General features: G+C 43.0%; 1 long non-coding RNA gene across 2 annotated transcripts; it reads right to left on the bottom strand.

Annotated features, from left to right (window-relative positions):
• Positions 1–2,995: 2,995 nt before the first annotated feature.
• Positions 2,996–22,238, bottom strand: LOC110495152 (uncharacterized). Of its 2 annotated transcripts, XR_016488132.1 has the most exons (5): positions 22,169–22,238; positions 8,234–8,351; positions 6,221–6,317; positions 6,002–6,096; positions 2,996–3,564 (listed from the first exon to the last, which is right to left on the bottom strand). It is a non-coding gene; the product is annotated as an uncharacterized LOC110495152 (long non-coding RNA). The 2 variants fall into 2 exon arrangements; XR_002469383.3 differs by lacking the exon at positions 6,002–6,096.
• Positions 22,239–22,735: the final 497 nt, after the last annotated feature.

Here is a 22,735-nt window from a genome sequence, read left to right as displayed (position 1 = left end):
TCACGTGCTTTGAACTCGTTGAGAATGCCATTTGGCTAATGGCAAACAAGCTCTGTCAACTATAAACGAAAAGTACAGCTTTTGTGCTCATGAACAATTTATAGAGTACAAATACACTATAAATAGATAGCCATTTATTTCATAAATAATGTTTTGTTGTTCCATTTAACTGCTGAAAATGCTGTTATCAAGGTCATTTCCTTAGTCGGTGACGTCAGAGCTCAGAATGTGGGAGAAGTTGGAGCTCAGAGAGGAGACAAGTTTTCCACTAGTAATTACGAGTTGGAGGGGCATTTGCTCATATCTGCGAATTTACGAGATGTTATAAACACAGCATTAGGTATCATCCTAGTATATGTACCAGTATATCTACATCATGGCAGGTGTCATTCGTATATACAACATTTACACAGCCAGCACACCTTATTAATATGAACACAGTTGTGTATAACCCATCACCCACCTCTTATATCCTAGTGGTAGTCAGCATCAATGTCAATAGAGCCTAGATGACTAGGCGTCTTCAATGTTCAGGCAGGTCTTCCAAAACTAGTCTGGGGAGGCAGGGAAAGGTATAGAGTGAAAGTGTGAGATAGACTGACCTATTCAACTGAAAGGCTAGTTAAACATGCCAACGTGGATTGAGGAAATATGACAGGAGAGGTATGAATGAGTGTACCCAGCGTTGCGTGAACAAGGTGTGATTCGTGAAGCTCCGGTTTGAAGCGTTGTTATGGCCTGTCGTGAGCTAGTTGCTATTTTCCCACTCTACCTGTCTGGCCTTGAAAATTGAAGAGTTGTCAGAACAGCAATTCTACTAGGCTACTGTAAAATTAATAAATTCGTTCTAAAAAACAAAAAGTAGCCTAATGTCTTCTGTTATAGCCCAGGCTCACACTTGTTTGCCTTGGAACATTTTGGAATAACTTTGTAGTTTCTCTATTGTAGTTTATTATCCAACATTGTTTATTAGGCCCATAAAGGCAAATACATTGACCACCTTCCAATCCTAGAATATTTCCATTAATTATATTCCCCAAAGACTGATGTTTACTTGCAACGGTACAACTACATCATCACCAAACTAAAAATATTTAGAAGTTTCATTGCAATTCGGTAGGCATATTTTACCCCCATCATTCCACTTCCAGTATCATATTGTTTGATTGTTTTGTAAATACCTTGTAATTTAGTTCTCCTCATTATAACTTTGAAAAAAATAATCCGTCATGACAATAAAACCCAAACTTCAATGGTAAAGCTTTGGTAAATAGCCTTTCTGGTAGTTTTCGAAATTAACTGTGTTTCGCAACGATTCAGAAGTGCCAAATTGCGGAAATGGGCTTTTGTGATTGGTTGAGTCAGATGGATAATTGGCAATCAAGAGAGAATAAGTGTAAACAAGAAAATAGTCTATTTCTTCGAGATACATTAAGATGCATCTTTGATACGCTATCATATCATAAATTACACAACAATAAACATTGTATTACCTTTCGTCATATTTTTATGTTACGTAAGCTACATTGCTGAATGAATAGTACTCTTGGTTTTGACCTCTGTCCATGAGTTTTTGGCGGAGTGAAGAATTGTGTTTGGCAGAATGGCACATTTATGACTTTGGAATAAATGTTTAGTAGGGAAGATAAGGGAGTTAAACATGGACTACACCGGGAATGCAAAACTGTCCGGGAACTAAATATTAAAAGCTACATATTACTGAGGTCCTATTCTGTATCATGTCCAAAAATACAGAATGTAAATCTAGATTCATACAATTCCCTATGAATAAATGGGAGACAGAGTATGAGGGCAAGGAGATACTGATAAATATAACCAAATGGGGTCTACATAGGTTTTCCTTGCCTGGCTACCTAGACTCAAAGGCTATACCAACGGACGTTAGTTACTTCTCCATAGGGAAAGAGCGAGCAGAAGAATTCCAGGAGAACAACGGGCGTATTTAGAAGCTGGTAGCCTATGAGCATCATCTAACTCAATTAAAAGTGAGTACATGAGGGGCATAAACAGAAAGGACATGTATTTGGTTTACAGAAGAGAAAGCGCATAGGGAGAAAACAGGTGTGTTCCCTACACCCAAATCTAGCTAAAAACAACACAATAATATATTATAATTATAATAACAACATAACGGTAAATGTAAAATGTACTGTCACAAATATGACATTAGCATATTGGTATAGACAGGATCGTTTGGCAAGAGGTCTTCCATTTCTGAAAACACAACGGAAAAAAGACAAAGGGATTTCAAAGCATCTCCACACTGCATTGCTGTTTTACTGGACAGTGCAGATGTGTCAACATTTACAAAGAACCTAAACCCTAATATCTAGACAACACCATACAGCACAACATGGACATAGACCAGGTCTTTCAAGATGAACTAAATGTGCTATACTTAGATAGCTGGTCTGTACACATCTGTATGCTATAATACTGTGGCATCCCATTTCCCTAGGGGACATCTTGTACTGTTTACCCAACAGCTCTGACCGACAACGACCTACACTAGAACTTCCAGCTAACAGAAACTCTGTTTATCAGTTGTTCATGTAAAAATGGTTATACAACTTGATATTGGTATGTACAGTCCTTTATGTCACGTTAGCCAGTGATGATGGGGAGATGTCGGAGGAGGCTCAGTGTGAGTGGATGTGTGTGTGTGTCACGTGGTGTTTGCATGTTTGGGTGTGTGTGTGTGTGTGTGTCGTGGTGTTTGCATGTTTGGGTGCGTGTGTGTGTGTGTGTGTGTGTGTGTGTGTGTGTGTGTGTGTGTGTGTGTGTCGTGGTGTTTGCATGTTTGGGTGCGTGTGTGTGTGTGTGTGTGTGTGTGTGTGTGTGTGTGTGTCGTGGTGTTTGCATGTTTGGGTGTGTGTGTGTGTGTGTGTGTGTGTGTGTGTGTGTGTGTGTGTCGTGGTGTTTGCATGTTTGGGTGCGTGTGTGTGTGTGTGTGTGTGTGTGTCGTGGTGTTTGCATGTTTGGGTGTGTGTGTGTGTGTGTGTGTGTGTCGTGGTGTTTGCATGTTTGGGTGCGTGTGTGTGTCACATTAGTTGCCAGCCGTTAAAGATATGGGTTGTTCCACAAAATAAGTCCCTTTTGCATCCCTTTGATATTTAAAGAAATTGTGCATCAATTAAAAAAGCCTGTTTAAATGAATGAAATAAAAGTATATATTTTTTATATGAATAAGACTTGATTAAGTGCCAAAATTCAGCATCTTGACATGTATCTCTGTGCATGCTCTGTGATTTCTAGTAAGATTTTAACCCCAACAGTTTTCAAGTGTTCACCATCATTGCAAAGCCCTAGTTTTTTTGTTGCTTTGACAGAGTCATTTCTAAAGAGTATTATTTATTTCATGTGATTAAGTGATTCATTTTAAGGGGAAAAAATTAAGAAAACATGTTCCTCGTTTTAAGTTGGGCGTTGGGCTGGGCGCTTGGCTGGGCGCTGGGCTGGGCGTTGGTCTCGTTTAGCCTGCGGACACGGTACACCTCGTAGTGGATGCTACTGGTGATGTCCTTGATGTTCTGCATGTGGGTCCTTACAGAGAGGAAACACAGAGGGGATTTAGTGATAAATGTTACCTAGAGAAACATCAACCCAAGGACAGACCAGCCATTATATCGAAATTATAGTTTTAAGCATGTTTTGAGGCTATAAAGTGCTTGCCTAAATTTACGTTGTTTACAAATGTTGGAGTAAAACAATCTTATATTTAGGGTTCTGATGAGGTACAGTTGAACTAAGCTCATGAAGCATTCATAAGTTATATTCTCGAAGAACCAATTGGTATATACAATTTATTTAAAAGTCCAAAAATGTACTAAGCAACTGCAGACTGCCCCTTTAACAATACACTTTTACCTTTAGATAGTATTTTATGTGCGTTCAGAAAGTATTAACACCCCTTGACCTTTCCCTATGACAGCTGCTGGGCACGTCTACACCTCTCTCTTCCTCTCACTTGCTCCCTCCATACATCCCTCTCCCACTGCCTGGCCAGGGGGCAACCACATTTCTCACATCACATGCTCCCACAAACATACCTTTTGTCTTAAGTTCAATTAAAGTCCATGTGTGTTTTAACCCCATAGAGTCTAAGCCTTGGGGCAAAACAAATAGTAAAAAAATGTCATCACAAGGAAGTATGTTTTGAAGCCTCTGTCCTATATTTGTACCCATATTTATCCCCTTTTCGGGTCACAAAATGACTTCCATACACAGACGACTCTTGTGAAGCTTGTGGGTGTCGTAGAGAAAAACAACATGTACGTGTCCGTGAGTCTCAGCTTTCGATAGTGGGGTCGTAATAGTTTGTAGCTCAAAGCGTTCAGATTCTACAGACTGAAGTTGGCACAGTCAGTACAGACTTCAGATGAGTCCCAGGAAGCTAGTGGGGGGTCATGGAGCTAGTGGGGATCGTGGAGCAAAAAATGCCCAAACTCTGAACACTGCAGACCTTTTAGTGAGAAAAATACATTTTTTCCAGCGCAGATGTGGAAGGATGATTGAGAAGCTAATGTCTAGCTTGAATAGAAAGATGTGTATTCTTATGCTAATTAGAGGAGCTTCAATCGACTATGGGGTAGGAGACCTTGACAGTTCCGGAACAGGACCTAAGTACTAGAACTCTAGAAAGCTATGTATGCTAAGTTCTAGTTGGTTCGTACTTTGAACAGACCTAACAGCAAGAGGTCCAGGATAATATAGTTGTTCTATACAAGTGTGGAGTGATGAAAGGAGCATTCACCAAGAGCCAAGAGGGGCCCTGGAGGGACCAGGTGCAATCTGGGAAGAAGATAGTCGGCCCTCCAGTGAAAAGGAGCTGTGACATTCCCCCCCCCCCCCCCTCTCTCTCTCTCTTTTCAGACCTCCTCCTCCTGTTTGTTCATCACCTCCACCCCCCCTATTCCCCCCAGTGGTGAGTCATGGACGCTCACTTGATATGACCCCCAACTTGGCAGTAAGAATGATTAAGGCAGTCCAAAAAACATAAACACTATGATAGTTTGTGTGTGCGAGTGCACACATGCTCTCAACTACAGTATTGTCTGTCTACACCAGTGTCTGTCATGGACATTCAAACCAGTAGATAGTGATAGCGCTAACGCCATCCACGTATTCCTATGGAAAACTCCCGATGGCGCATGAAGCCGGAAATATTCTAATTTGAAGGGCACCATATTGCTGAATGGGACTGAATGACACCAAATAAAAATCCGCTAAGGATCATGGTGAAAGTGACCGTAACTAGCAGAGGAACATGGTCGATGTAGTCGTTGTCATCCTGCCTGAGAGAGTCAACCGTATAGTCTACAGCACGAGGGCGCAAGCCTCCTCGTAGCCTGCCGGCTCGTGATTGGACTGTGTCAGCACGTGGTCCTTAGTGGGCAAATGTAGTAGTCAGAACGGATCACTATTTGAAATATGCATCTCGATTGGTAAAATAATTCACAGTGGGAATCGTACTTGATCATAATAAACACATATTAGAGCCCAAAACGGCGTTGACATTTTTTTGGTGTGTGGTTGGGGGGGGGGGGGGGGGGGGGTTCGCCCTGGCAATTGTAATTTACATAGGACAAACCAAGGTTTGGCACCGCTAGGTTGCTGTGCAGTAGCCGACCAGCGGAGCTCATGACATCACATTCCAGACTGGACGCGGCAGGCCTGGTGTCTGTGCACGATTTCCCCCATCATGACCCGGATTCAGAAGATTCGGTAAATCGTCCTCCTCGCGTCTATTACTCCTGAATCTGTTTAGTCAAAGACAGACCAGAGAAACGTGGATATGAGTCAGACGACAGATGTTTAAATCAGTTGGCTGGGATTGAAACATGTACTGGCAGTAGTAACATGCATGGTTGATCCACTGTACTGTGCAGTCCAATCAGGCAATGGCAAATCTGCTTCAGCCCATTTGACATGATTAGTATGACAGGGATAGTAATGGTTGTGTGTGTGTGTGTTGAATTACCTTCTATGGCTACCCACTTTGTTTGTGCCCAGAATAATATTTCCATTGACCAGGTACTACTGGTTGCTCCCCACCACAGCAAATGGGATCATCTCCTGACGACACACAACACAGGGTTTATAATGAATCCATGTGTCGGTTGGTCGGTCGGTCGGGTGTGTGTGTGTGTGTGTGTGTGTGTGTGTGTGTGTGTGTGTATTTACAACGCTGTAAACGCACCCTGATTTTCTCATTGATCCATCTGGTCATCAGAATCCCCGTCAAACTCTTTCTGATGGTAGACGTCGATCCCGTTGGCTCGCAGCTCTTCCCTGATCTGCACACACACAGAAACACATCAGAATCTAACACCAGGTTTGCACCGTTTCATCAATGTACTGTAGAACAGCAGTCAGGGCTAAAAAATGGTTTCCACCTCATGTCATCTACCAAGTCATCTAGTCCTGGAGGTGGAGGAGTGTGTGTCCTGCCCAGTACAACAACATCACACACCAACGCCTTTCACTTACCACCAGAGGAAAGACCAGGGAAGGGAGGCTTTGTCACATCATAACAATTCTTCAAGCAGATCTCCAGATACCCTGATTGTTTGGACCAGTAGAAGGTCATCATGATTGAAACGATAAATATACAAGTATGAAATGATTGACTACACACTGTTCGCTCACTCGGATTCCACCATAAATACTCCACGTTGTTAAGGCTGGTGTTGACCTTAAACAATCTATATCATGTTCTCTAACATGGAGACTTACTGTGGAGGTTAACAACCATTAAACAAATATACAGTCAGACACAAAATGGCCGCCTTCTTTACAATGACGAACACAGACAGGCTTCTTCTGCCAGCAGTGATGGCCTTTAAACGAATGACCGTTCCGCTCACAATTACTACTTTGACAGTTTCCACTTGGTCGATGATCAAACAGATTTTCTACATTACTCTGTTTATACTTCTTGTAAAGTCTAAACTTGTAACTTTAACTTTCTCAGCCTTAGGCCTACATTATAGGATGAAATGTAAACTGACTACATTTTTTAAAGCTATAACAGAGCATGCACGCACACACTGTTGGACACAGATGGCAAAACCAGAATAAAAAACAATTTTGTTCCCTTTGCACGCATGTCAACTGCTACAGGGAGCAGAGAACTAGAAAGAAACATCAAGAAAAATGTAAGATCACAATCCCAGGGTCGTACATTGCCCAGCCCATGCAGCCAACCAAAACAAGCTGGTTTACAAGCCCCAGAGCTTCCATCTCGCTCTGCCTTGTTCTCATTGGCCGTTGTCGGGGGAACGGTAGCCAAGTCGCCCAATGTGTATCCTCCTCCAGAATTAATAAAGCTGTCACAGGATGCCAGAGAGTGGAGACTAGCGTCCCTGGAGAGAGGGAATGTGCATGTACATGTGCATGTCCTTTTCTTCTTTGTGTGTGTGTGTGTGTGTACATGTTCATTTTCTTCTCCCAGGCTGACCACTGGCCAACAGAAACAGAGCGGGGTGCAGAGGCCTCTTTAAACTGAGCCAAGCAGGTAGTTTAGGCCTGTGTATCCTGGTATGGTGCAGAGTTAAAGTGACAGGAAGCGAAAGTAGCATTTGGGAATTCCATTGAATTCTAAATCATTTAAACTTCCATTTAAATCAGCAGAGGGCCTCTAGTCTCTATAACATAAGCATAAGTCAGTCATCAACAGAAAGGGTTATGCATTCCATTATGGAGGAGTAGGTACTAGACAGCCTCTACCAAGTAGCTACTAGACAGCCTGCTACAGTACACTGGCATCTGTGGAGACATCAGCTGCCTCGGAGGTTTACAGAAAGCTGGAATACTGTAAATAAATAACTTCTTAAAATGCTCCTTTCTGGCTAAAAACATCCGTTAAGTGTTCCAAGGTTTCATACCACTACTCCTCAGACTGGGCAGAGTACAGTAGTTTATCCAGATGGCTGCTGTTTGTAATGCCTGGCTTCGCTTCATACCGGCCTGTGTGTGATCTTACCCTCTCGTTATCCTGTGTGTGTGCACGCGGGTGGCGTGTGTGTGATCTTACCGTCTTGTTACCCCGCTGTAAAAGCCTAATGTCAGCCATGTCAGGTTGTTGTAGTGCAAAAGGGACTAGTTTAAAAGCAAATATACACATCAATGTCATAGGCTTTTTGTGTACACACACGTGCCTGTATACATACACACACACACACACACACACACACACACACACACACCGTACCGTCTGTTTGAAGAAGTCCCTCTCCTCCAGGGTGAGTGTGTCTGCCTTGGCGATGACAGGGACTATGTTGACCACTTTACTCAGACGAGTCATAAACTCCACATCCAGGGGCCTCAGACTGGAGAGAGACAACATGGAGGGAGAGAGATAAGGGGGGGAGGAGATGGAGAAGGAGAAAAAAGATGTTAAGATATTTTCTGATTGGTAGGTTATATTGTAATGCAGCACTGTGGTATAATTGAAAGCATGTCCAAGACGTTTTTTCAACCACAAAGGACATTTCTTTTGAGACGTTTGATAAAGCAGTTGTGGGGCAATGAATGTCACATCCACTGAAGACTTTTCAGTCATGGATGATATGAGACAGATGTACCACTAGGGGGCAATGATGGTCCATTGTCATTGATCAGAAAATAATAGACGATGTGATTTTGCAGCAGTGTGCCAGTATAACCCTCATTCTCAAATTTAAAAGACGAATCATAACCTCTTTCCAAGGTTAAACACAAAATGGTTAAGAACTGAAACTGATAAGCCTGGAAACAGATAATGGTCCTCAAGATTTGTCATGGATGGCAGTTTTAGGAGGTAAAATGTGGGGATAATGCAATTGAATACATACATACTAGATCTAGAGACATTGTCCTCAACTGACCACTCACACAAAGCTTGTACATCCTACTCACAAGTTGTCAAGTCTTAGAGCTTCTCTACTATCTCCTATAAACCTTCTCTCTTCCCCATCTCATCTCTTTCTATCCTGTATACACTCTCCTATCAGAGGAGAATGCATGAGAATGTTCAGGCTATAGCTAGCCTGGCAGTGGCTCTGGCTGTTCCATATGGAGTATGTCTAGAGTCTGAAACACATTTACACATTCATTTATTCAACATAAAAAAAATGTGAATATCTCCAAACCACCATTTTTGATGATTTTAAGACATATCGTTTGGAACAATGCACTACAAGTACATCACATTTACAGAGTGGGCTCTCTGCTCATTCTGAATTTCTTATCAATTGTATGAGCACCACCAACACAGGGAACGAATGGATTCCAAAAGAAACTCCCTTTGCTGGTGAGTTGCTGAATGTGCAATCCTAAAGGTGGGCTGTGATTGGTTAATGACCTATAATGTTAATTTCTGTGTATAAAATGGGTCGTACCAGAGAGCCCACTCTGGAAATGTGATGTGCATGAAGACTATAGTGTTCCACACAATATGTCTAAAATTAAGGGAAAAACGGATAATTGAGATATTCATAGATTCAATGAACAAATGTATATTTCAGAATCGAAACATACTAAACATACTAAACATACATAGAACACTATAAGGAGTATAATGACTCCAAGATGCCTGTATCATGTAAAATATTACTAGGTCTTTAAGAGTTTATTCGGAAGATAACAGCTCTATAAACACTCTTTCGTGGTGCCCTGACTTTAGTTAATTACATTTACATGATTAGCTCAATCAGGTAATATTAATTACAGAGAAAGGATTTTATAGAATAGCATGTCATATCACTTAATCCGGCAAAGCCAAAGACACGACACACCCATAGTCGTGTGTATTTATCGCAAACTGCTCAAGCTAGTAAAAGGAAACCTTGAAGCAAATTGCTGACACTAAACCAAGGACTAATCAATTCAATTAATAAATATTCAGAGTAGTGTCTACCATCAAAAAATATATATTCTGCTTGGGATTTCTTTATTATGGACATAATGGCACCAAAGCATGGAGCTATCCAAGACACATGGGTTAATTCCCAAATGGCATCCTATTCCCTATGTAGTTCACTACTTTTGACCAGAGACATAGGGGCCCTGCTCAAAAGCAGTGCACTACAAGGAAAAGGGTGTCATTTGGAATGCACATATGGCTTTGGCATCGTGTCTATGTAATTGATTGGAGGCCCTTGTTTCAAACCTCAACCGACAGACGATATTCCATTTGTGAAAGCAATGAATACGGAGGGAAGAAAAAAAACGGAGAATGAAGAAGGGGGAGTATTTGGGTTTTGGGGAGAATTTTTTTAATAGTTCCAGAAGCTTCTTAAGTCTAGACCATGAACCAGGTTCCACCGGCAGTAAGATCTATATTGCTTAAAGAACACCAGAACATCAGGATTGAGAGTTATACCCTCATATTGCCCTAAAGAGCAGCATTGGCTACTCAACACATTATTTTAGTGTCTCTCCCCTCATCGCCTGTCATGCCATCCGTTTTTGCTGAGTGACTAAGTGTTTTGTGTCGTGTTGTTCCTATTCATGTGCCTCAACACCAGGAAGGCCCAACCACCACTCACCCATGTCCACACTGCACCAAAATATGTGGCTCCCGGCTCAACCATCTGAAGACCCACAAATAGAATATCCACAAATATTAGACCCTACGGGCATGAGTGAGACTACCCAGGGTGCACTCAAGGACACTTTAATCCCTGTTAAATGAATCTAACAAACTGCAGACGTGAGTAAAGGGAACATTTGCTAAATCACTAGCAGAGCGGCATGAGGCAATGTGGTTGGTATTGCTGAGACATTAAGAGTGGGTTTCTATACAAACGTCATTCAAAATTAAACAAATAGCCACCACTTGGGTGTTTAATCTGATTATAGTCGCTGCTAGTTACTCACTAAATTAACCGTGATGATTCACAAGCATGCTGACGTTTTAAGGTTTAATTTTCCACTGCTGAAATCACAAGAAATAGCACATTTTAAACATTAAAATGGTTTTGTCCCCATTCCTAGTCATTGTTAGGCACCTCACACACTATTCCCACCTGAACATATACAAACTGATTCTAAATGCTTTGTCATATACATTGTCTCAGTCTCCCCATCACTCCCTGCCTAATGTTTTCTAGACTGGGTACTATAGTCTACAAAAGTATCTGCAGTCAAAAGGAGTCTTTGTGAAACTTGATTCCTAAAGCGATACCTCAGTGTCTCTGAATAGAATGAGTTCCACATGTGGTCGAAAGAGAGAGGGAAGGGGGGAGAGGATAGTGTAGGAGTGAAGAGGGAGGGGAGGAGAGGAGAGGGAGGGGGAAGTTTAGAGGAAGTGGTGAGGTGGTGAGGAAGTGGTGATCTCATTTGTAAAAATGTTTACAGTATTAAAACTTAAACTTTTTCAATTGCACAGGAAATGAAGTTCTTCTCTTTCTTGTGATGCAAGTGTCGAGACGATGTTTTAAAGCCCAGATAAAGAAATGGAAAGACAATATTAGATTTTTTTGTATATTTTATTCAACTTTTTTTGTATTTCATTGAGTGTGTTTGACAGGTCATGACAAACATTTCTGCGGTCATAACGTTAACGTGAAAACAACTACAGGCACAAGCAAAAGTATGAAAGAGTCGTAGTAGTAAAATGAAAACAATCAATCCATCAAGATTGAAGTGACAATTGGATTTTGCTCCCCTCAAACGCAGGAAATAGATGGCTGAAACATACAGATCCTCAGGTGGGAATGCACATTGCTAGTATAAGATTTATGGCATATCATATTTCATTGTAGCATATATATAGAAACATTTGAGGATACCGTTCAAAATTCCCTGATCCGTGACTTGGAGGTGGGAGAGAGTATTTGTGACAAGGGTGCCCTCTACCCAACTCTATGGTCACGTGAGTAATGATGGCACTCGTAGCAGGTGTGGCCTCTATATTACTCTATGGACAGGAATTTATATGGGATGATCCGAACTTCCTCACACTCGTGTGAGTAGGGGAATGTGGCGAGATGTCTCTCATAATATCAGAGAACCGTGGTTACGCAAGTAACCCTAAATTCTCTTTAAATTATTTGTTTTGACATCTCATAGTGGGATATAACCAACTCCCATATCACACATGCTCTCTGGAGCCAGGGAGTCTCCATTCCCTTTGATGGGAATTCCCTCTGGACAAAACATCTGCTCCTATGTTCAGTACACCCGGGACATGAGTCGGGCGTAGGGACAGTACTGTAGGTGTGCTCTGCTCCACAGAATAATCCTGACAGATAGTCTAAGCGTAGGGAGTGAGTGCCATCCAGGCGCATAATGTACTCCACTACAGTCGTATTGTCCGTTCTGATCAGAACATGCTAATTCTGAAGGGAGGGTAAAAAAATGTTTCAGTGAAAGAAGCACCATCAGCAATTTGAGGTCATTTATGTGAGCAATGCGGATTAGTGGGGTCCATACTCTGTTTATTACATTTCCCTTGTGAACTGCACCCAAGTCTGAGTGACGCATCTGTCATCACCACTTTCCACGACCTTTAGGGGAGTGCCCAGTGTTGCCAACTTAGCGACTTTGTTGCTATTTAGCGAGAATTCAGACCCCTCTAGCAACACATTTTCAAAAAAGTGACTAGCAACAAATCTAGCGACTTTTTCTGGTGTTATTGGAGACTCTGACGTGAAAGCATGTATCGTTCTTACTCTTCTCAACGAGCCCGGATAAAGGAGGAGGGTTGGAATTGTGAGATTGAAAAAAAAACAAGAATGACAGTTCATTTGTAGTTCTAAGCATATTTAGGATATTTTTTACTCACTTTGTCTCTCCCATGACGTTATTCCTCTCTCCTATAGCATCCATCACAATTACATGCACATGGCCAATTATGCAAATTATGTGATGACGTCATTTAGCGACTTCTAGGACAGCCAATAGCTGCTTTCCTTACTGCGGAGTTGGCAACACTGGGAGTGGTAGAAAGGAAGATGGAGGGGCTCTTCCAGTGACTGGGAGCTGAGAGCCATGCGGATGTCACCTCTATCCGGCGATTGACAGACAACAGGCAAAACCCTCAGTAGGCCGAGTGGTACTAGTGAGATGGTGGATGCCATCAAACCCAGCACTCGGAGGCACGTCTCGAACATGACCGAGCGCCCCTGTGTAACAGGGAGAGGCACTGTAGGAACGAGGCGATGCAGTCTTCCGAGAGTGTTGCCCGATAAGGGAGAGTACCCAGCATTATGCCAAGGTATTCTATTCTCTGTGTTGGCACCAAACAGTTATTTTTCTGATTGATCTACGCCCCTTCGTTGGTGATTGGTCAACAGTAGGGATTCTTCAATGAAGTGTTTGTCATTCAACGACAGACGACTAGTTGCCATGCACATTTTGTCACTTGCAAACATCTTAAAACCTGCTCTGCAAAAACTTCAAAATGAATGACATATTTCTTGACTTATCTTTGATTAATTCCAACTATTTTGAGGAAGTGTTACTACATGTTATTTTACATGGCGAGGGAGAAACGGTAATATCACTGTTTTTTTAAAGGAAATGTCTATCTATTTAAGGGAATATGCGAGGCACGAATCGAATCTCCTTTTCATTGTATTTTCAACCTGTGTATGTGGATGCCTGGATACAGCAGAGGCTTTTTTTTACTGAGGAAATAAAAAGAGTGAATGTATAAAAATGGGTCGCTGCACATAGGGAAGGGTTTTAGGAGCACAGATGTGCCCCACCCTCATAGTGGGGTGAACTGTTGGTTGCCCCGCTCTGCCGTGTACCCCTAGGTTGGGCGCCCATTCACTGCATGTGAATCAAATGAGCCGGACATCAACGCGGCTGCAGGGAAGGAACGTTTTCCCCACTGTCAGCCCATTAGGGGATCCGAACTGTGGGGTCGAAGACCAATGTGTCGCTGGGGGCTTCTCGCAGAAAGTTTCCCTCTCTCTGGCATGAAGCCTTGCCTTCTGGAGGGGTTGGCCAGGTAACCACGATTCCCAGATCTACAGAGTTCGCATTTCTGCCGAATGATGGCGACAGGTGGTCCAAACAGTCGTTTCAGCCCGACAGGAACGTGAAGGAAATGTGCTTTCTCCTTGTCTGTTAGCCACAGGCCTCTCTCCCCTAGGCTCATGGCACAACCACAGGCTTGAATGGCACAACCTGGAGGCTCGGAAGTGTCGTCTATGAAGACACCGATCTCTTCCCAAAGATTTGGAATAGGATTGCCAATCGATAGGAGATTATGCATCTCCAGCATCAAATCGGCCTGGAAAGCCAGTAGTAGGGATGTTTCGTTCAACACCCGTGAAGAATGTGCAGCAAACACTTACACAGTTTAGTAGATAGATGCGGAGAAGCGGTTTGTCTTAACAGGGAGAGAAGTGTACATTTTTGAATAGGTACTGGGGTTGAAGTGGTTGGTCAGTGACCGCTCAACCACCAGTGGATTGTCCTTGACGTTCATTTTGGCCAAAAGTCTGGTTTGGACATTGCTAGTCAAATCAAATGTATTTATATAGCCCTTCTTACATCAGCTGATATCTCAAAGTGCTGTACAGAAACCCAGCCTAAAACCCCAAACAACAAGCAATGCAGGTGTAGAAGCACGGTGGCTAGGAAAAACTCCCTAGAAAGGCCAAAACCTAGGAAGAAACCTAGAGAGGAACCAGGCTATGAGGGGTGGCCAGTCCTCTTCTGGCTGTGCCGGGTGGAGATTATAACAAAACATGGCCAAGATGTTCAAATGTTCATAAATGACCAGCATGGTCAAGAAATAATAATCACAGTAGTTGTCGAGGGTGCAGCAAGTCAGCACCTCAGGAGTAAATGTCAGTTGGCTTTTCATAGCCGATCATTAAGAGTATCTCTACCGCTCCTGCTGTCTCTAGAGAGTTGAAAACAGCAGGTCTGGGACAGGTAGCAAGTCCGGTGAACAGGGGACAGCAAGGAGTCATCATGCCAGGCAGTCCTGAGGCATGGTCCTAGGGCTCAGGTCCTCAGAGAGAAAGAAAGAGAGAATTAGAGAGAGTATCCTTAAATTCACACAGGACACCAGATAAGACAGGAGAAGTACTCCAGATATAACAGACTGACCCTATCCCCCCGACACAAACTACTGCAGCATAAATACTGGAGGCTGAGACAGGAGGGGTTAGGAGACACAGTGGCCCCATCCGATGATACCGCCGGACAGGGCCAAACAGGAAGGATATAACCCCACCCACTTTTCCAAAGCACAGCCCCCACACCACTAGAGGGATAACTTCAACCACCAACTTACCATCCTGAGACAAGGCCGAGTATAGCCCACAAAGATCTCCGCCACGGCACAACCCAAGGGGGGGAACCAACCCAGACAGGAAGATCATGTCAGTGACTCAACCCACTCAAGTGACGCACCCCTCCTAGGGATGGCATGAAAGAGCACCAGTAAGCCAGTGACTCAGCCCCTGTAATCGGGTTAGAGGCAGAGAATCCCAGTGGAGAGAGGGGAACCGGCCAGGCAGAGACATCAAGGTTCGTTGCTCCAGAGCCTTTCCGTTCACCTTCACACTCCTGGGCCAGACTACACTCAATCATAGGACCTACTGAAGAGATGAGTCTTCAGTAAAGACTTAAAGGTTGAGACCGAGTCTACGTCTCTCACATGGGTAGGCAGACCATTCCATAAAAATTGAGCTCTATAGGAGAAAGCCCTGCCTCCAGCTGTTTGCTTAGAAATTCTAGGGACAATTAGGAGGCCTGCGTCTTGTGACTGTAGCGTACGTATGTACGGCAGGACCAAATCAGAAAGATAGGTAGGAGCAAGCCCATGTAATGCTTTGTAGGTTAGCAGTAAAACCTTGAAATCAGCCCTTGCCTTAACAGGAAGCCAGTGTAGGGAGCCTAGCACTGGAGTAATATGATCACATATTTGGTTCTAGTCATTCTAGCAGCCATATTTAGCACTAACTGAAGTTTATTTAATGCTTTATCCGGGTAGCCGGAAAGTAAAGCATTGCAGTAGTCTAACCTAGAAGTAACAAAAGCATGGATAACATTTCTGCATCATTTTTTAACAGAAAGTTTCAGATTTTTGCAATGTTACGGAGATAGAAAAAAGCTGTCCTTGAAACAGTCTTGATATGTTCGTCAAAAGGGAGATCAGGGTCCAGAGTAACACCGAGGTCCTTCACAGTTTTTTTTTGAGACGACTGTACAACCATCAAGAATAATTGTCAGATTCAACAGAAGATCTCTTTGTTTCTTGGGACCTAAAACAAGCATCTCTGTTTTGTCCGAGTTTAAAAGTAGAAAGTTTGCAGCCATCCACTTTCTTATGTCTGAAACACAGGCTTCTAGCGAGGGCAGTTTTGGGGCTTCACCATGTTTCATTGAAATGTACAGCTGTGTGTCATCCGCATAGCAGTGAAAGTTAACATTATGTTTTCGAATGAAATCCCCAATAGGTAAAATATATTGTGAAAACAATAGTGATCCTAGAACGGAACCTTGAGGAACACCGAAATTTACGGTTGATTTGTCAGAGGATAAACCATTCATAGAGACAAACTGATATCTTTCCGACAGATAAGATCTAAACCAGGTCAGAACTTGTCCGTGTAGACCAATTTGGGTTTCCAATCTCTCCAAAAGAATGTGGTGATCGATGGTATCAAAAGCAGCACTAAGGTCTAGGAGCACGAGGACAGATGCAGAGCCTCGGTCTGACGCCATTAAAAGGTAATTTACCACCTTCACAAGTGCAGTCTCAGTGATATGATGGGGTCTAAAACCAGACTGAAGCATTTCGTATACATTGTTTGTCTTCAGGAAGGCAGCGAGTTGCTGCGCAACAGCTTTTTCTAAAATGTTTGAGAGGAATGGAAGATTCGACATAGGCTGATAGTTTTTTATAAAAAGAGGCTTTATTACTGCCACTTTTAGTGAGTTTGGTACACATCCGGTGGATAGAGAGAAGTTTATTATGTTCAACATAGGAGGGCCAAGCACAGGAAGCAGCTCTTTCAGTAGTTTAGTTGGAATTAGGTCCAGTATGCAGCTTGAAGGTTTAGAGGCCATGATTATTTTCATCATTGTGTCAAGAGACATAGTACTAAAACACTTGAGTGTCTCTTCATCCTAGGTCCTGGCAGAGTTGTGCAGACTCAGAAAACTCAAAGGTTTTCAAAACTGCATTTGGCTTCAGCCATGCACGCTGAGATGAGTTGTTTTCCTGGGACGGTCCTAGAGGGAAGTTCTACTCCTGTCGTACCAGTCCCTCGCTGATGCCACCCCCCATGGGTTCAGGTCACTCAATATGCTGCCCGTTTGCTGACATCAATGAGTGAATATCTCATCCGCCATAGATGCCCAGCTAAGCTAGCAGGTTCCATGGCTACAAAAAACAGCTGAAAAAGTGAAACGTAACTAGCGTTCACCACTTGGGTTAGTAGCCTAGCTAGTTAAGACAGTGCTGTCCAGAAAAGCTAATCCTTTAACAATGTGAACGTAGCTAGCGTTCGCCACGAGGGTTAGTAGCCTAGCTAGTTAGCTTCCTTTGGCTAACTTTGTGCCATGTTGGTCTTGCAACAAACGAAAGCGTGGCTCTTGACCAATAAGCAGTGACGCTAGGATGGTCGGTCTAATCAACGCCGATAAAGGGTCAAACTAACAGAGAACAAACTAGTAATTCTACCCTTCCAAGTAGAAAAGCTAGTCGTAGGATAGCTAGCCTTGCAGCGAGCTAGCCAGGTTACCTAAGCATGGCAGCTAAGCTAGCCAAGTCTCCGCAGTTAGTCGTGTGATGCTAGTTACAAAAGGAAGAAAGGCACTGAGGCAAATTATTACTCGAAAATGTCACCCAACACAAAAGACGTGAGCTAATAAGGTTACGCCACCAAGTGCAGGGCTAACGGCACATGAACAGTTAAACAGGAAAAAGTATCAAGTCGTGCTCAGGAGAGCCAAGTAGAACTCTTCCGTGAGGAAGAGAGGGGAGAATGAGAAGAGGGAAGGTGAGTGGCTCTTTGGTATGAGGGCTCCCTCATTCTCCACTTGACCGGCCTGATTAGTACTTCAAGCTACTTATGTCGAAACAAATAATTGAAAGAGAACCCGTGTGCGTCTTTGACATTTAAGTCACATTTATCATGTAGAAGAGGATAAGAATAGAACTCCCTCACCATTGTTGTTCATAGGCCAAAGAGCTACAGTATATTTTCCTCTCATCCAACAAATGTAAACAGAGTTTGCATGGAGTTAAACTAGAATTTTCAAAACAACATTGGCATTGAGTAGAACAGGTGATTAAGTCAGATGACATGAAAATAGAGCTCTTTGGCCACGCACGCCAGTTGTGGGTTTGGCATCGAAATGAGAATGCATGAACAGAAATGAATCCCATACCTACTTTAAAAAATAGTGGTGAAATGTATTGAACCTTTATTTTATCAGGGAGTCATACTGAGACCAAGGCTTTTAAAAAAAAATTTTTTACAGATGAGCCCTGAATTACATAAATTACAGAAAATCTATATAAATACGAAATGCAAGAAGGAAACCAGGTCATAAAAAATAAACACATTCATTGGCAAAAATGTCCTCAGTCAGCTTTCTGACTTGCCCTAGAGGAGGAAAAACATCAAATGTAAGAACATTTTCAAGATTGTTCCAGAAATAAGGTAAGAAAACTAAAAGCTGATTTACCTAACTCAGTAGAGAGCAGAGGATATTCCAAAGTTAGCCATCCCCGAGACTGAGTGTTGGCTTTATAAATGAAAACATAGCAATGCATCAACCTACATGTTTGGGCCATTATGCTTCCACTGGTCCTGGGACCCTTGTTAAGGTCAACAGCATAGTGAACTTTACCCAGTACCAGGACATTTTAGCCAAAAAGCTGGTTGCCTCTGCCAGGAGGCTGAAACATGGCCACAACTGGCTCGTCCTGCATGACAATAACCCCAAGCACACATCAAAATCCACTTAGAAATTGTTCAATTGGCCACAAATCAACATTTTGAAATGGCCGTCTCAGTCTCTGGACTTGAAAACTTTTGAAAACCTGTGGTTTGAATAAAGAGGGCAGTCCATAAGTGCAGACGAATTATATATTTTTTATTTTACCTTTATTTAACTAGGCAAGTCAGTTAAGAGCAAATTCTTATTTTCAATGACAGCCTAGGAACAGTGGGTTAACTGCCTTGTTCAGGGGCAGAACGACATATTTTTTACCTTGTCAGCTCGGGGGTTCGATCTTGCAACCAGGGGTTAATTAGCTATAGCTCTGGACGGACAGACACGCACATACACACACAATCTTCCTAGTTCATACATGATAGCAATGAGTGAAACGAATACCTTTTGACCTTGCCCAGATAGGTCTTTTTTTGACTTGGTGTCATGAGATGCCACCCTTATTTTAAACATTTCCCAATCACTGTTTGTAATGGTTAAGGATCTCCTCAGAACCACTATAACATATAGTATATATACAAAACACAATCCCGCAGGGCTCCTATACAAACACACTATATGTGTGTGTACGTGCATGTGTGGGCATTCTCTCTTCTCTACCAGCATCACCACACAAACATAAATACATGGCTAGCAGTACCGGTGCATCAAGTCTGACACCAACAGGCTCATAAACAGCTTCTATCCCTAAGCTTTAACCAACAGAATGAATTTACCCTATTTTTTCACTGACTCTACACACTCAACACATTTATACCGACTCCACACACACACCTGACATTAAACGTTGAAACTTAAAACACTGAGTGATGTCTAAGCTGGGAAGGAAGACTCAAGGTTTTTCAACATGCTCTTTGTAGCGTCAATCACTTCTCAGTGTGTTCTCATCCTCCTAGATCCATCTGCTGGCTCAGGCTCTGCACACTCTTGGATTGCATCCTACCTGGCAGGTCGCTCCTAGGTGACGTGGAGAGGATCTGTGTCTGCACCACATGTCTGCACCACATGCGCTCACTACCGGTGTCCCCCAGGGCTCAGTTCTAGGCCCTCTCCTCTAAACACCAAATCACTTGGCTCCATCATATCCTCACAGTTGCACCTATCAACTACTTTTCTCCTTCCCACCCCTTCTGACAGGTGGCGACATGCATCTCTGAGTGCCTGGCAGACATCTCAGCTTGGAAGTCAGCCCACCACCTCAAGCTCAACAAGAAGGAGCTGCTCTTCCTCCGGCGGGGAAGGCCTGCCAGATCCAAGAGCTCTCCATCACTGTTGATGCCATGGGGTCCCCCTCCCAGAGTTCAAAGAACCTTGGCGTGACCATGGACAACAATCTGTCATTCCCAGCTCTTCTCTGTCCTGGCACCCCAATGGTGGAACGAGCTTCCACCTAACGTCAGGAAAGCAGAGGGCCTGCCCATCTTCCGAAAACGTATGAAACCCTACTTCTTCAAATTGTATTTGTTACTTGCGCCGAATACAACAGTGTAGACTTCACTGTGAAACGCTTACTTATGACCCCTTTCTCAAAAACGCAGAGTTAAAAAGAAACATTTGCTCAATAAAAAAGGAAATAGTAACAACAAAATAACAACAATGAGTAGTTACTCAGACGTAACGCCGTTCCCTAGCTGTTCCCTAGCCGTTCCCTAGCCTAGGGCTCTCCACGGGGACACACTTAACTCATACACCAACCAGGGTGCCCCAACTGGGGATTTTATTTGGCCTCCCAAGTTTGTTGTTGGACATAAGACTAAAAACACCAGCAAATCAGCTCCAAGTGATTTTAATTCAGGAAATGTTTTACGAAGTAGTCCCACAAATAATACTGTAAAATAGATACATGCAATCGTATACAAACGTAAGCAAGGTTTGAAATTATAACGTTTTAGTCAAATATTATATCCGTTTGGACTTCTTGTCGTCAGTTTGCAGTCGACAAATTATTTGTAATAATGTTCTGCCCCCCCATCCCCATCCACTCAAAAAAAGTATAATTGGCCCAAGGCTGAATCTAGTTGATGATCCCGGTCATACACATATGCGGGCGCCTACACACCCACACAAGAAGCGCATGCACAATTTAAAAAAGGCAATGTTGTAAGACACTGGGTTTATGAGTCCCTATTCTGTGTGTGTGAAAGGCACATATTTGGTGGTGGCTTTTAATTGGCCCTTTTGAGCTGTTGATGTTCTCTTAATGAGAGTCTGCTAGAGCTTGTCACCATTAATGGGCATCATTACTCCACCATCTCTCTCTGCCTGACAGCTTTCTTATATCTACTGAAGGATGCATGCCACTATGTGTAGTGTGTACCAATCTCAGGGGCACTCGGGGTAATGGTTCCCCAATGGGGTTCCATGCTAGTACTCGAAAAACAAACTGGAGTGTGTGTGTGTCTACGTGCATATTAAATGCCACTCACCCACAACCATGTCTAAGAAGAGTCCAACTTTAGCCACAGGACTAAACACTCATACTCCAACACAAAACATTGAATGAAATGACTGACACCCTCTTTCACCTACCAAAATTGAAGATTGATCCCTTGGGGATCTGCAAACCGAGTCAACAACCTGCTAAAATGGAAGATTCCAGATCCCCGAGGGATCAAACAAAGCCAACAACCTGCAGAGAACAGTAAATCACACAGAGCAGTTTACGAAACACATCCGCTCCCTAGCGTCGCATCAATCTGAAGATATATATTCAACCCGTCATGCCTTCCAATAGCCATTCATTTTGTTTTTGATTCAGACTGTTGCGTTCCCCAGGAGAACATTTGGTGAACAATGATGGGAAGCTGTAAAGTGGAGTGTGTGTAGCTGGCTGCGATGTGTGTTGTCGGTGTGTGTGTCACTAGGAGGTGACGTCCAACTGCAGGGGTTCTCAAACCTCTCCTCAGGATCCCCCAGACATTTTACAATTTTCTTGTAGCCCTGAACTAACTCACCTGATTTACCCAGTCAAGGGCTTGATGAATAGTCAACAAGTTGAAATCAGGTGTGCCAGCTGTGGGACGGCTGGGCGTCCCCGAGGAGAGGTTTGAGAACCCCTTCAGGCAGCCTCGCTGAAAACTGAGAGACAGGATACAAATAGGCACTAATGTTGATATTAAAGTTCAATCTATAGCCATCCCGCCCCTGGATACCACAACAGTGCCAGTTAGCTTCCCCTGTGCCATCTACTGGGTTATGTGACATCTGTGTTCTCCAAGAGCACACTTACTGTATTCCCAGCCCTGAACATTCAACTGTCTATGGGAACATTTCCCAAACTTGGTCCTGGGGACTCTAAGGGGTACACGTTTTGGTTTATGCCCTAGCACCACACAGCTGATTAACATAATCAAAGCTTGATGACGAGTTCATTATTTGAATCAGCTGTGTAGTGCCAAGGCAAAAACCAAAACGTGTACCATTAGAGTCACAAGGACTGAGTTTGGGAATCGCTAGTCTATGGGCCCTTGGCCATGAGCTTGTAGACATGAAAAAACATTGGCATCTGAAGATCCAATCACCTGACTAAAACGGACCAGTGAAAATATGACTACACATTCTAAATTTAGCTCATGCAGAGGACCCTAATTTGATGTAAAAACCCCTCCAATACACACTGTATTTACCTCAATTCACCCACAGATTGTTTGAAACAACTTTATGACTTTGCAAAGACACTTTATGACACTAAAACTCAAACTTTGATGGCAAACACTACATAAAGGGTATCCTTTTTTCACACAGTTTCAGACATGCCAAATTGCATGCCCAAAGGGACTTTTGTGATTGGTTAAGA

This window comes from Oncorhynchus mykiss, chromosome 17 (genome assembly GCF_057628025.1).
Source record: "Oncorhynchus mykiss isolate SJ-2025 chromosome 17, ASM5762802v1, whole genome shotgun sequence".
NCBI classification, from domain to species: Eukaryota; Metazoa; Chordata; class Actinopteri; order Salmoniformes; family Salmonidae; genus Oncorhynchus; species Oncorhynchus mykiss.
The sequence above is the reverse complement of the archived record's forward strand: the minus strand, read 5'-3'. Positions and strand labels throughout refer to the sequence as shown.